The 12,154-nt window shown below is 48.7% G+C and overlaps 1 protein-coding gene and 1 non-coding gene across 6 annotated transcripts in view; one reads left to right on the top strand and one right to left on the bottom strand.

Annotated features, from left to right (window-relative positions):
* The window catches only part of RFX2 (regulatory factor X2), a 121,166-nt gene that overhangs the window by 76,607 nt on the left and 32,405 nt on the right, over nucleotides 1-12,154 (bottom strand). The window lies entirely within an intron of this gene.
* Nucleotides 4,499-4,607, top strand: LOC116532931. Its single transcript, XR_004260998.1, has one exon. It is a non-coding gene; the product is annotated as a U6 spliceosomal RNA (small nuclear RNA).

The following is a 12,154-nucleotide window of genomic DNA, read 5'->3' as shown; positions in this document are numbered from 1 at the left end:
AGCCGCGTTCTGCCTGGATGCTGCATCCCAAGGGAGGCATTGAGGTGTGGCTTTGAGGACTCTCAACCCATGTCCAGAAGGATGACTAACAGAGATCCTAATTGTGTCATTTGCTGATTTCAATTAAAAAATATGTATTGGATATGTAGCACGGGCCAGGCATTGACTAGTCATCAAAACAAAATTCCCTGCCCTCATGGAGTTTATATTCTAGTCCATGTGGGAGGATAGGGGCATATGGACAGTAAACAAGGTAAGTGAAAAGTAAGTCGTATGTCAGATGACACCCTTTATCATCTGGTGACAAGTACCAAGGGGGAAAATGAAGCAGACAGAGGGAGTTCTGGGATAGGAAGGGGTTGCAATTTTTAAAGGGTTGTCAAATGCCTCCCTGGGCAGGTTCATTAAAGAGATGAAGAGGCCGGGCACGGTGGCTCATGCCTGTAATCCCAGCACTTTGGGAGGCTGAGGTGGGCAGATCACAAGGTCAGAAGTTCAAGAGCAGCCTGACCAACCAGGTGAAACCCCGTCTCTACTAAAGATACAAAAATGTTAGCTGGGCGTGGTGGCACATACCTGTAATCCCAGCTCAGGAGGCTGAGGCAGGAGAATCACTTGAACCCAGGAGGCAGAGGTTGCAGTGAGCCGAGATTGCGCCACTGTACTCCAGCCTGGGCAACAAGAATGAAACTCTGTCTCAAAAAAAGAAAAAAAAATAAAAAAGGGCGGGGGGGGGGGGAGAAAGAGAGAGAGAGAGAAAGAGAGAGAAAGAGAGAGGAGGAAAGTGTGGGACGGAGTCATTCAGATATATCTTGGGGAAGAGCATTCCTAATGGAAGGAAGAGCCAGTACAAAAGCCCCGAGGCGGCACAGTGCCTGGCTTGGGACTAGAGCTGAGTGAACCAGAAGGCAAGAAGGAGAAAAGACCCACGCAGGCCATTGTAGGGGCTCTGGCTTTTGCTTGGGGTGAATGGAAGCCATCACAGGGTTTGAGCCCAGGAACGGCCTGGTTTGACTTACATTTTAACCAGGCCCCTCTGGCTGCTGGGTTGAGAACAGCGGAAGAGGAAAAGGGTAGAATACCTGGAGGCTAATGTTATAATCCAGGCAAGGGAGGGGGTGCCTGGCTGTGAGCCGAGAAGGGTCAAAGCCTTCAGACTCTGGATAAACAAAGGAGGTAGAGCCAGCCAGATTTGCTGATGGGTCAAAGGTGCCTCCAAGGCTTTTGGCAACTAAAAGGATGAGGTCAGGAAAATTGCCCAAGAAGCAGGCCCCGGGAGCACTTGGGAGTTCAGTTCTAAAGGTGTGAAGTGTAAGAGGCTCTCAGACACCCAGGCTGAGATGCTGAGAAGCTGAGAAAGCAGGCAAATTATTTAAGTCTTAGGCTGAGGGGTGAGCTAGAGCCATCAGTGTATAGAGAATGCAGGCTGGAGCCATCAGTGTATAGAAGATATGAGCTGGAGCCCTTAGTGTATAGATAACATGGCTGGAGCTGTCAGTGTATAGGGGACATGAGCTACAACCACCAGTGTATAGAGGATGTGGGCTAAAGCCATCAATGTATAAAGAACATGGGATGGAGCCATCAGTGTATAGATGACAAGGCTGGAGCCATCAGTGTACAGAGGACATGAGCTAGAGCCACCAGTGTATAAAGCATGTGGGCTGGAGTCGTCAGTGCATAGACGACTTAGTTAAAATCGTAACACTATCTGGGTTCACCAAGGAGAGCAGAGAGAAGAGGCCTGGGTTCACCAAGGGAGAGCAGAGAGAGAGAAGGGCTTTCTGGGGCTCTCTACCATTTAGAGATCCCAAAGAAGCAGAAGGCTGAAAAGAGGAGGCCAAAGAAGTATGAGCAAGTCGTGTCCTGAGAACCAAGTGAACCTGGGGCTGAGTGGTGACCACTGGAATCAGCAAAGTTGAGGTCACCAGTGATTGTGATGGAGGAGCTCCAGGGGAAAAGCCACAGAGGTTGGAGTGGGTTCAAGACAGCCCCAAGTGTAGCGGAACTGAAGACAGGAGGGCCAGATGGTTCTTTTAAGGAATCTTTACTAGAAAGATCAGAAGAGGAATGGGTGGCAGCTGGAAGGGGAAGATTGAGAGAGCATTTCTGAAAATGAAAGAAAATAGCAAGGAAGGACCCACGAGGGAACTGGCGTTGGAGCAAGAAGGGAGACTTGCTTGTGGCTGGTCTTGCATGGATGGGATGGAACAAGATGTCCTGCAGAACAGAGGAAGGCTTGGCCAGGGCTAGGTGCATGGATGTGCATCCTCCAGTACATGAGAGAAGGCGGAGTGTCCACCCTGGAAGGCGGACACCAAGGCATAATCCTTCTTGGGGGCCCCTGGTCCCCAATGCCATTCTTCACCCATGGAATCTCTGTGTTTACTCCTGGCCAGCCTTGATAGCTGGCTGCTGGGGGGCCTCCAGTCTCAGCAAGGTGGAAGGGCTTGAAGCCACAGGAAGGGCCTGGGCATCAAGTATGATGACTTAGGTCCACAGACCTCACATCAGAGCCCCCAGCAGACCATGGGCTCACAGGCACATCTGGGCTCCATGGAGCCAATACCTGCCCCGACCCCCTGGTCCAACCTCAATGCCTGACACAAGCCCCATTCCTCAGGGGTATGTACGTGATTTGCCTTTTTCACTGCTTTCTTTTTCTTTTCTAGAGACAGGGTCTTGCTCTGTCACCCAGGCTGGAGTACAGTGGTTGGATCATAGCTCACTGCAGCCTCAAACTCCTGGACCCTCAGCCCAGTGATCCTCCTGCCTTACCCTCCCAAGTAGCTAGAACTACAGGTGCACACCACAATGCCTGGCTACTTAAAAAGAAAATGTAGAGGCAAGGTCCCACTATGTTGCCCAGGTTGGTCCTGAACTCTTGGTCTCAAGCAATCTTCCCACCTCAGCCTCCCAAAGTGCTGGACTACAGGCATGAGTCACCGTGCCCAGCCCCCACTGCTTTCCTTATGGTTATTCCATACCTCTTTTCAAATTTGCCAAACGGCTAATCTTTCCACACTCAAGTATTTTTAGACATGAGTTTTAATATACCTATTTTTCTTGCTATGTCAATGTACAAACATGCATCCTTAAATAAGAAAGTGATAGAGTCACATATTAAAAATGCATTTCTTGCTAAGTCATGCTCGAATTATGCAAGATTGCAAGGAAATTTAATGCAAGACAAATGAGCGAGGCCAGGAATCTTGCTGTGAGAGTTTGGGAAGCAGAGCTCCCTGGCTCCAGACAAGGAATGGACTCAGCTGGACAGGAGGAGGTCTCGCCTGTCTTTGGGAGGGAAAGAACCTGTTGATACTTTTAAGTGACCGTCTGTCTTTGAGGCACAGACATACCTCAACTGGTCCAGGACAGAAAATCAAGCCAAGTCAGAGATCCCTTCAGCAAGACCCAGGGATCTCTGAAGAAATGAAAATGAAGCAAAGAATGACAAAATTAGAAATATTTATTCCATCTGTCATCTCTTTGCTTGTCTCAAACGCCGCCACCCAACCCAATGAGAATGACAAAAGGACATTCCACTTCTGTCCCCGAGGGAGTTTCAACCCCAAAGCAAAACCTCAGGAAGTCAAAGAGTCTTTTTGTTAAACTTGTTATTTGAATTTAACCCCAAGAGGGAAATGTTGCAGGTATTTTAGGTTTTTAAATTAATGAGTCCCAATTAATTCTAATACACTAAAATCAATTCTGTTTTAGAAAGTCAATTTAATTCAAAAGCTTGAGGGGAGATGTTACTTTTAAAATGTAAAAAGGCACCTTAACACCTGTAAAATATTTTAAACGGCTTTCCTATTCCACTGAGATTTGAGAGGGGTTTTCATTCTACTCAGGAAACGCTTTCTCTGGGCGGTGTGGGATTGGGGATGATTTCAGACAGGGCCCGAAAGCAACGAGCAATTCACACTGTCCAGGAGGGGAAAGAACAAACCCTCCACTTTGTCTAGTTCTGTTTTTGGTGTCTCCATTCCCAGCTCCATATTAAGTCAGTTCCCAAAGCAGAGCAAAACATAATTTTGGAAAAAAAATGGAATAAAATGTTCTAACTCCGCCCGAGAGATGGAAAGAGAAACGGAGAGGAGTCTGACGAAACAGAACTTAAATCACCCCCTCCCTGACCCACCACTCCTTTTCTGATTGAAATGTAGACTCGGACAAATTGCCGCCTTTCAGACCTTCCCACGTTCCAGTATTCTTTCCATTTGTCCTGGCTCCTAGAAGCCTTGGTGGCCCACGCACCTACCTGGATGCTGGGTGATCCTGCCCATCTCTGCTCTTGGAAAGCATATACTTCTTCTGCATAGGTGTTAAAAGATAAATATTTGGGCCAGGCGTAGGGCCAAGCATAGTGGCTCATCCCAGTGCCCTGGGAGGCTGAGGTGGGAGGATTGCTTGAGGCCAGGAGTTTGAGACCACACTGGATAATAAAGCAAGACCTCATTTCTAGAAAAAAAAAAAAATTAAAAATTATCTGGGCGTGCTCGCTTCGGCAGCACATATACTAAAATTGGAACGATACAGAGAAGATTAGCATGGCCCCTGCGCAAGGATGACACGCACATATTCTTGTATTGGCTCTAATAAATGGTTGCTTTTCAAATATGAAAAAAAAAAAAATTATCTGGGCAAGGTAGGTGTGCCTGTGGTCCTGGCTGCTCAGGAGGCTGAGGCAGGAGGATTACTTGAACCCAGGAGGTGCAGGATGCAGTAAGCAATGATTGCACCAACTGCACTCAAGCCTGGGTGACAGAGGGAGATCCTGTCTCTTAGAAAAGAAACATGAAGTCTCCTTCCGAGGACATAAAAAAAAAAGGCCCCTCTCTCTTCTTTGATGCTGCCTATGGAGGTGGCAGCCATCTCCTCCTCGGCATCATGGCTGCCCTCGGACCCCTTGTGAAGCTCACGATCATCAAAGAGAGGACCAAGAAGCTCCTCTGGCTTCAGATCGATACGTCAAAATTCAGTGTAACTGGAAGAAAACCAGAGCTTCTGACAACAGGGTTCTTAGAAGGTTCAAGGGCCAGATTTTTAAATTTAATTTAATTAAAAAAATTTGTTTTTGAAATGGAGTCTCACTCTGCTGCCCAGGCTGGAATGCAGTGGTTCAATCTCAGCTCACTGCAACCTCTGCCTCCCAGGTTGAAGCAATTCTCATGCCTCAGTCTCTCGAGTAGCTGGGACTACAGGTACCCACCACCCTGCTTGGCTAATTTTTGTATTTTTAGTAGAGACGGGGTTTCACTCTGTTGGCCAGGCTGGTCTCAAACTCCTGACTTCAGGTGATCCACCCTCCTCGGCCTCCCAAAGTGCTGGGATTACAGGCGTGAGCCACCGCGCCTGCAAGGGCCAGATCTTGACGTCCAACATTGGTTATGGGAGCAACAAAAAAACAAAGCACATGCTGCCTAGTGGCTTCTGACAGTTCCTGGTTCACAACATCAAGGAGCTGGAAGTGCTGCTGATGTGCAAGACATCTCCCTGTGCTGAGATTGCTCATAGCATTTCCTCTCGAACCACAAAGCTATTGTGGAAAGAGCCGCCCAGCTGGCCACCAGAGTCACCAACCCCAATGCCAGGCTGCGCAGCACAGAAAATGAGTAGTCAGCTCACATGCACGTTTTGTGTTTAAATAAAACCATACAAACTGCAAAAAAATTATAAAAACAAAAAGATAAATATTTGAAATATTTCCATCCAAATGGAATTTCAAAGCAATTCAAATACAGAAGGAGGGAAGGTTGCGTGGATGAAGGCCTTCTACAGCTACTGCAGAACGGAACGATGGAGATGCAGTTGCATTTCTGTGTAAGTCAAATTCTCTTTTTCACCATGCAAATTTCATGATTAAGATGAGGCTGAATTCAGACAACTAATACCAATAATTTGGGCTAAACGCTCCTCTTCCGGGACTCGGAGCCATCTGAACTGGGGTTTACCCAGCGCATGCTGATCGGGAAGTACCTGAGTCAGGGGTGAATGTACAAATAAAACGCTGCCCAGACCCTCCTCTCCGGCAGCAAGTGGAAAGTGTGTGTCTCGCACTCCACAGGAATGACTGGGTGACCACAGGGCGGTTTCTCAGCAGCCCCCAGACAGGCCTGCCCTGGGCAGCAGGAACTCGTTCTGCCCTGGCTGAGGTTCTGGGCTCCATCCGCTAACGACCCACACCAGGGAAGACGGAAAGTGAATGAAGGGCAGCTCTGCCCAAAGTGGCGGGCCAGGTGGGCAAACAGAGAGCCAGGGTTTTGTAGCAGGGTGGAGGTGTGGCCCAGGAACAGGTCTGGAGCTTGTGACCAGAGCTCAGGTGGAACGTCGGGCAGGGGACAGATGCCACTGGGTGGAGGAAGCTCTTCCTCTCAGCCCAAACTAGCCCCTTCCTAACCTCAAGTCAACGAGAGGAGGGGTGGGCTAGAACCTTCCAACCTTCCTTTAAGCACCAGGCCTGTGCCCATGCATCTGCTCACCCTGCACGGTTCCCTGGGGGCAGGGACTGGGGCTTGAAGGGTGCCTGTACCACACTCCCTCAGAGCCTGGGCACGCAGCTATCGTTCATTCATTCAACAAACACAGTCTGAGCACCTGCCATGTGCCAGCCCCAAGTGCTGAGACCATGGCAGGGAATAAAACAGATGGAGTCCCTGACCACATGGAGCTGACCCCTCAGGGAGAGACAGATGACACCATGGACACAGAACAGCAGGAGGTGACAAATGCTCTCAAGAAAAATACACCTAGCCGGGCGCGGTGGCTCACGCCTGTAATCCCAGCACTTTGGGAGGCCGAGGCGGGTGGATCACGAGGTCAAGAGATCGAGACCATCCTGGTCAACATAGTGAAACCCCGTCTCTACTAAAAATACAAAAAATTAGCTGGGCATGGTGGCTCGTGCCTGTAATCCCAGCTACTCAGGAGGCTGAGGCAGGAGAATTGCCTGAACCCAGGAGGCGGAGGTTGCGGTGAGCCGAGATCGTGCCATTGCACTCCAGCCTGGGTAACAAGAGCGAAACTCCGTCTCAAAAAAAAAAAAAAAAAAGAAAGAAAAAGAAAAATACACCTAAACGCACACACAAGTGGGAATGTGGCGTGGGCCAGGGGTGACCAGGTGACCCAGGACAGTGACAGGATGGAGGCAGAGCGAGGTGACGAACGCGCTGCTCCTGAGAAGGCTCTGCCAGGGAGGGTGCTCGGCAAGGCCAAGGCACACGGAACACGTGAGGAGGCCCCCAGAGTGAGCTGGGGGAATGCTGTAGACTGAATGCTGTGTCCCCTTAAATTCCTGTGCCGAATTCCTCACCCCAAGGCAGTGGCTTTAGGATGTGGGGGCTTTGGGAGGTGATTAGGTAATGAGGGTGGGATCACGCCCTCCCTTACGGAAGGGGCCCCAGAGAGCTCTCTGGCTTCCCACCAAGTGAGGACACAGCAAAAGACGGCCATCTGCATCCCAGCGGGGAGCCCTCACCAGAACCGGGCCTGCTGGCACCCTCTTCTCAGACTTCCCACCTCCAGGGCTGAGAGACGGTGTCATTTGTTTACAGGTGCCCAATCTATGGCTCTCTGCTGAAACAGCCCGACAGACCAGGACAGGAGGAGGAGGAAATGGCCTGAGAGACACGAGGGGCCACGGCGAGGTCTTTGGCTTTTGCTCCGAGTGTGCTGGGAAGCTACTGGAAGATTTAGGGCACAGGGACATAGTCTGACAGATGTTTTGGAAGCATCAATGGTCAATGGAGTCAAAGGTCAGAGGTGACAAGGACTTAGGTGATAGGAGTGGTCTCATTTGGGAGATACCTGAAGCCAGAGCCAGCCAGATTTGCTGACAGGTTTGACATAGAGGGTGAAAGAAAGAGAGGAGTCAAGGCTGACCTAAGGCTTGCGGTTGGACTGAGCACCTAGAGAATGGAGTGCCGGGTGCTGCGCTGGGGACGCCCTTGGGCTGGGGAGAGAGAAGCGTGAGGTCGAATCAGGCACCCAGTTCTGGGTGAGAGAAGCCTCAGATGCCCATCAGATGACACCCACATGCAGCTGCCACCTGGGCAGCTAGGTACACAAGTCCGGGATTCAGGGGAGTGAGTCAGGGTGTAGACATTAGGATGCTGGAGGTGCCAAGATCCACTTCAACTCTTGTACCTTGGCAAGATCACCAGGAAAGCAGGTATAGATAAAGCAGAAAAGAGGTCCCTTCCCAAGTTCAAAGGTCATGAACAGTTGGAGAATCTGGCATAGGGGACTGAGGAGGGGAAGAAAGCCGAGGGAACGCTGAATTCTGAAACGAACCGCGTCACCCTTAAAGAACTAGAAACAAGTTCGGGCACAGTGGCTCACGCCTGTAATCCCAGCACATTTTGGGAGGCTGAGGTGGGTGGATCACTTGAGGTTAGGAGTTCGAGAGCAGCCTGGCCAACATGGCGAAACTCTATTAAAAAAAAAATACAAAAATTAACTGGGCGTAGTGGTGCATGCCTGTAATCCCAGATACTCAGCAGGCTGAGGCAGAAGAATTCCTTGAACCTGGGAGGCAGAGGTTGCAGTGAGCCAAGACCGTGCCATTGCACTCCAGCCTGGGTGACAGAGCGAGACTCTGTCTCAAAAAAAAAAAAAAAAAAAAGAAAAAAATGCCCATCAAAAGAAAAACCATTAACTATGTTACAGTGCATCCTAGCTCTCAAACAGCTGGCTAAGAGCGGGGGACCGGGTCCAGTGACCTCAGCCAGGGACTTCCATCTTTCTGCACTTCCATTTCTTTATCCTATAAACCGAGAAGAGAATTCTATCTGTGTTGAGCGGTTGTGTTAAATGAAATGAGTCCTACAAAGCATGGAGCAACTTCGTTGCCAGCCCAGCACACAGAAAATGCCCACGAATGTTGATTAGTGTCATTGTTGTAATTCACGCCATTCTAATGTAACCAACGTCATCTGCTGATTTTGTGCAGATTTAAATATCTGAAACTCTAAAAGCAGTTATGCTCTTTGCTATTTGTGATTTCAAAAACAAGCGATCTTGATAAACCCTGTAGGGAGTGCCTCCTGCTATGAGCTATATTCATTCCAGGGCATATTTGTGGGGCTCGTCATTTCCACCAAGTGCTTAATACTGGTTCCTCTCCCAGCATCTTGCCAAATGTGGCAGCTCTCCTTCTAGACGAACATTGCTGCATTACTGTTACAGAAACGACATTTTCACATCAACCCGCTTCTTTTCCCTTTTTCTCCCTAGAAATCCGGCCCTTCCATGAGACCTCGGTGCACCCAGAACTCCTACCACGTGCAACCTTATTCTCGGCTGAGCAGATCATAAATCACTTAAGAATGGTGACTGATACAGACTGTATTTAGTGCCATCCTTCCCAGTGAGACGGAGCAAGCCAGCGAGCTTCTTAAAATCCCTTTAGTTTTCCAAAAGGAAAGGCTGTTTGCCTTCTCATCTATGCCTCAAGTTTCTGGGGTTTGCATCATTAACCTGGTGGCTTTGCCAATTCCTTCACCAGTGCTGGGTCAAAGACAGGCAAGGGCACCTGTAGGGTTAGCCATGAGTGTGTGCCAGGGGCTGAATGCAAACCCTGGAGCACTGGTGGCTGAGGCAGGTGGGCTGGGCTCTGCCACTGCCTCCCCAGCCTGCCCAAGAGCAGGCTGTGCCTCTGCAGGAAATGGCCTCCAAGCATCCCTCAAGACTTAGATGTCCAAACCTACACAGTCAGAGACGAAGAGCTAGCTCTAAGTGGCGTCTTTCACCCCTCCTCAAAAGTCATCCTGCAGAAATACACATGCGCTAAATGGTGTGTGGCCACACAGATGCTTGGATACCAATGTTCATGGTGGCACAGTTCCTAATCACCCCAAAGTAGAAACAACCCAAATGCTTGTCCACTGATGGATGGATACACGCAGTGTGGCACAGCCATGTAACGAAACATTATTCAGCCATACAAAGGAACGACATACTGCCACATGCTACAAACGGATGGACGATGGACCCTGAAAAGATTACGTTACATGGAAGAAGCCAGTCACAAAAGGCCACTTAGTGTGTGATTGCATTTATATGAAATGTTCAAACCCGGCAAATTCACAGAGGCAGAAAGTGGATTCACGGTTGCCAGGGGATGAGAGGAGGAATGGGAAGTGACTGTTAATCACAGGCTTGGGGTTTCTTTTTGGAGTGATGAAAATGTTCTGTAAATATAGAATACTAAAACCCACTGAACCATACACTTCAAATGGGTGAACTTCATGGTACGTAAAACATATCTCAGAATAGTGTAAAAGAAAAAAAAAGGTATATTGACAACTTGTCCTCAGTAGCATTAGATGAAGTCATAAAAAATTAGAAACAAATGTTCATCAATAGGAAAATCATTACCTAAAATGGTGCATTCTAGCTCTAAAAAGATGCTGCCGTTAAAAAGAAGAGACATCTTCTCCAAGAAAGCAAGCCAACATCTGCAGCGCCTGGCACAGCGCAGGCTCTCAAATATTGCAGAATGAATTTACGTTAAACAATACAAGCCGGGCGCGGTGGCTCACGCCTGTAATCCCAGCACTTCGGAAGGCCAAGGTGGATGGATCATGAGGCCAAGAGATTGAGACCAATCTGGCCAACATGGTGAAACCCCATCTCTACTAAAAATACAAAAATTAGCCAGGTGTGGTGACAAGAGCCTATAGTCCCAGCTACTCGGGAGGCTTAGGCAGGAGAAACACTTGAACCCAGAAGGTGAAGGCTGCAGTGAGCTGAGATCACGCCACTGCACTCCAGCCTGGTGACAGAGCAAGACTTCATCCCCCACCCCCCAAAAAAATAAATAAAATACAGCTATACATACTATAAAATAGGTAACGGGACTTTAAAAAGATCTAGAAGGACACAAATGATATGATTACCAGTGCTTACTTCATGAGAGGTGAGACAGACAGAAAGATGAAAGGAGAGGCTTTCATTTCTGAATCTCCTGCTGTAGATGTGGTCCCTCCCAGGAGAACAGTACTTGTTTTACTCAAATATCATTTATTTTTATTTTTTGAGATAGAATCTTGCTCTGTCACACAGGCTGGGGTGCAGTGGCACAATCTTAGCTCACTGCAACCTCTACCTCCTGGGTGGAAGCTATTCTAGTGCCTCAGCCTCCTGAGTAGCTGGGACAACAGGCATGCACCACCATGCCCGGATAATTTTTGTATTTTTAGTAGAAACAGGGTTTCACCATGTTGGCCAGGCTGGTCTCAAACTCCTGACCTCAAGTGAGCCTTCTGCCTCAGCCTCCCAAAGTGCTGGGATGACAGGTGTGAGCCTCTGCACCCGGCCATTACTTGCGTATCATTTAAAAAGTTGTAATTCATTGGTAAACATTCTAAGACATGCCAGTTCCTGTAATTACCAACTGCACCCACAGAATGCTGCTGTGCAGGGAATAGCCCTACGATTCAGTGTTCTTGGTCTAGAGGATGCTGTTGGTCTTACAACGAGAGGCTTTCGTGTTAATTCAACATCCATCAGGAAGAGAACATGGACCAGACAGACAAACTGGCAGGATCACATATGGACTGAGCTCCAGCAAGAAAAGGAACAAATGGCTGACACGTGATGACAGGGACGAATCCCAAAGGCATTTATGCCAAGTGAAGGCAGCCAGTCTCAAAGGCTGCACAATTTAAGTTTCCATTTATATGACATTCTGGAAAAGGCAGAGCTATAGAAAGGGACAGCAGATGGTGGCCAGAGGCTAAGGGTGGGACCAGGGTCTGACTACAGAGAGAGGTTGGATTTGCTCTCCATCCTCTTTGAGGCGGAGGTTTTAAGAATCTATGCAAGTGTAAAAAACCATACAACAGCAAACCTAAAAAAGCATGTACATTTAAAATATAAATAGAAAGGGGAAAAAACAAGTGCATCTACTGAGTGCCAGGCACCATTCTAGGCCCTGAGGATTCTGTGATTTTAGAGATGGCTCTTGCTCTGTTGCCCAGGCTGGAGAGTGCAATGGCATGATCACAACTCACTGTAGCCTCTAATCCCTGCGCTCAAGTGATCCTCTCGCCTCAGCCTCCTGAGTAGCTGAGACCGCAGGCACATGCCACCATACCTGGCTGGTGTGTGTGTGTGTGTGTGTGTGTGTGTGTGTGTGTGTGTGTGTGTG

The sequence above is a fragment of the Sapajus apella genome, unplaced genomic scaffold, assembly GCF_009761245.1.
Source record: "Sapajus apella isolate SASKATOON/1434 unplaced genomic scaffold, GSC_monkey_1.0 scaffold77, whole genome shotgun sequence".
Classification (NCBI taxonomy): Eukaryota; Metazoa; Chordata; class Mammalia; order Primates; family Cebidae; genus Sapajus; species Sapajus apella.
The sequence above is the reverse complement of the archived record's forward strand: the minus strand, read 5'-3'. Positions and strand labels throughout refer to the sequence as shown.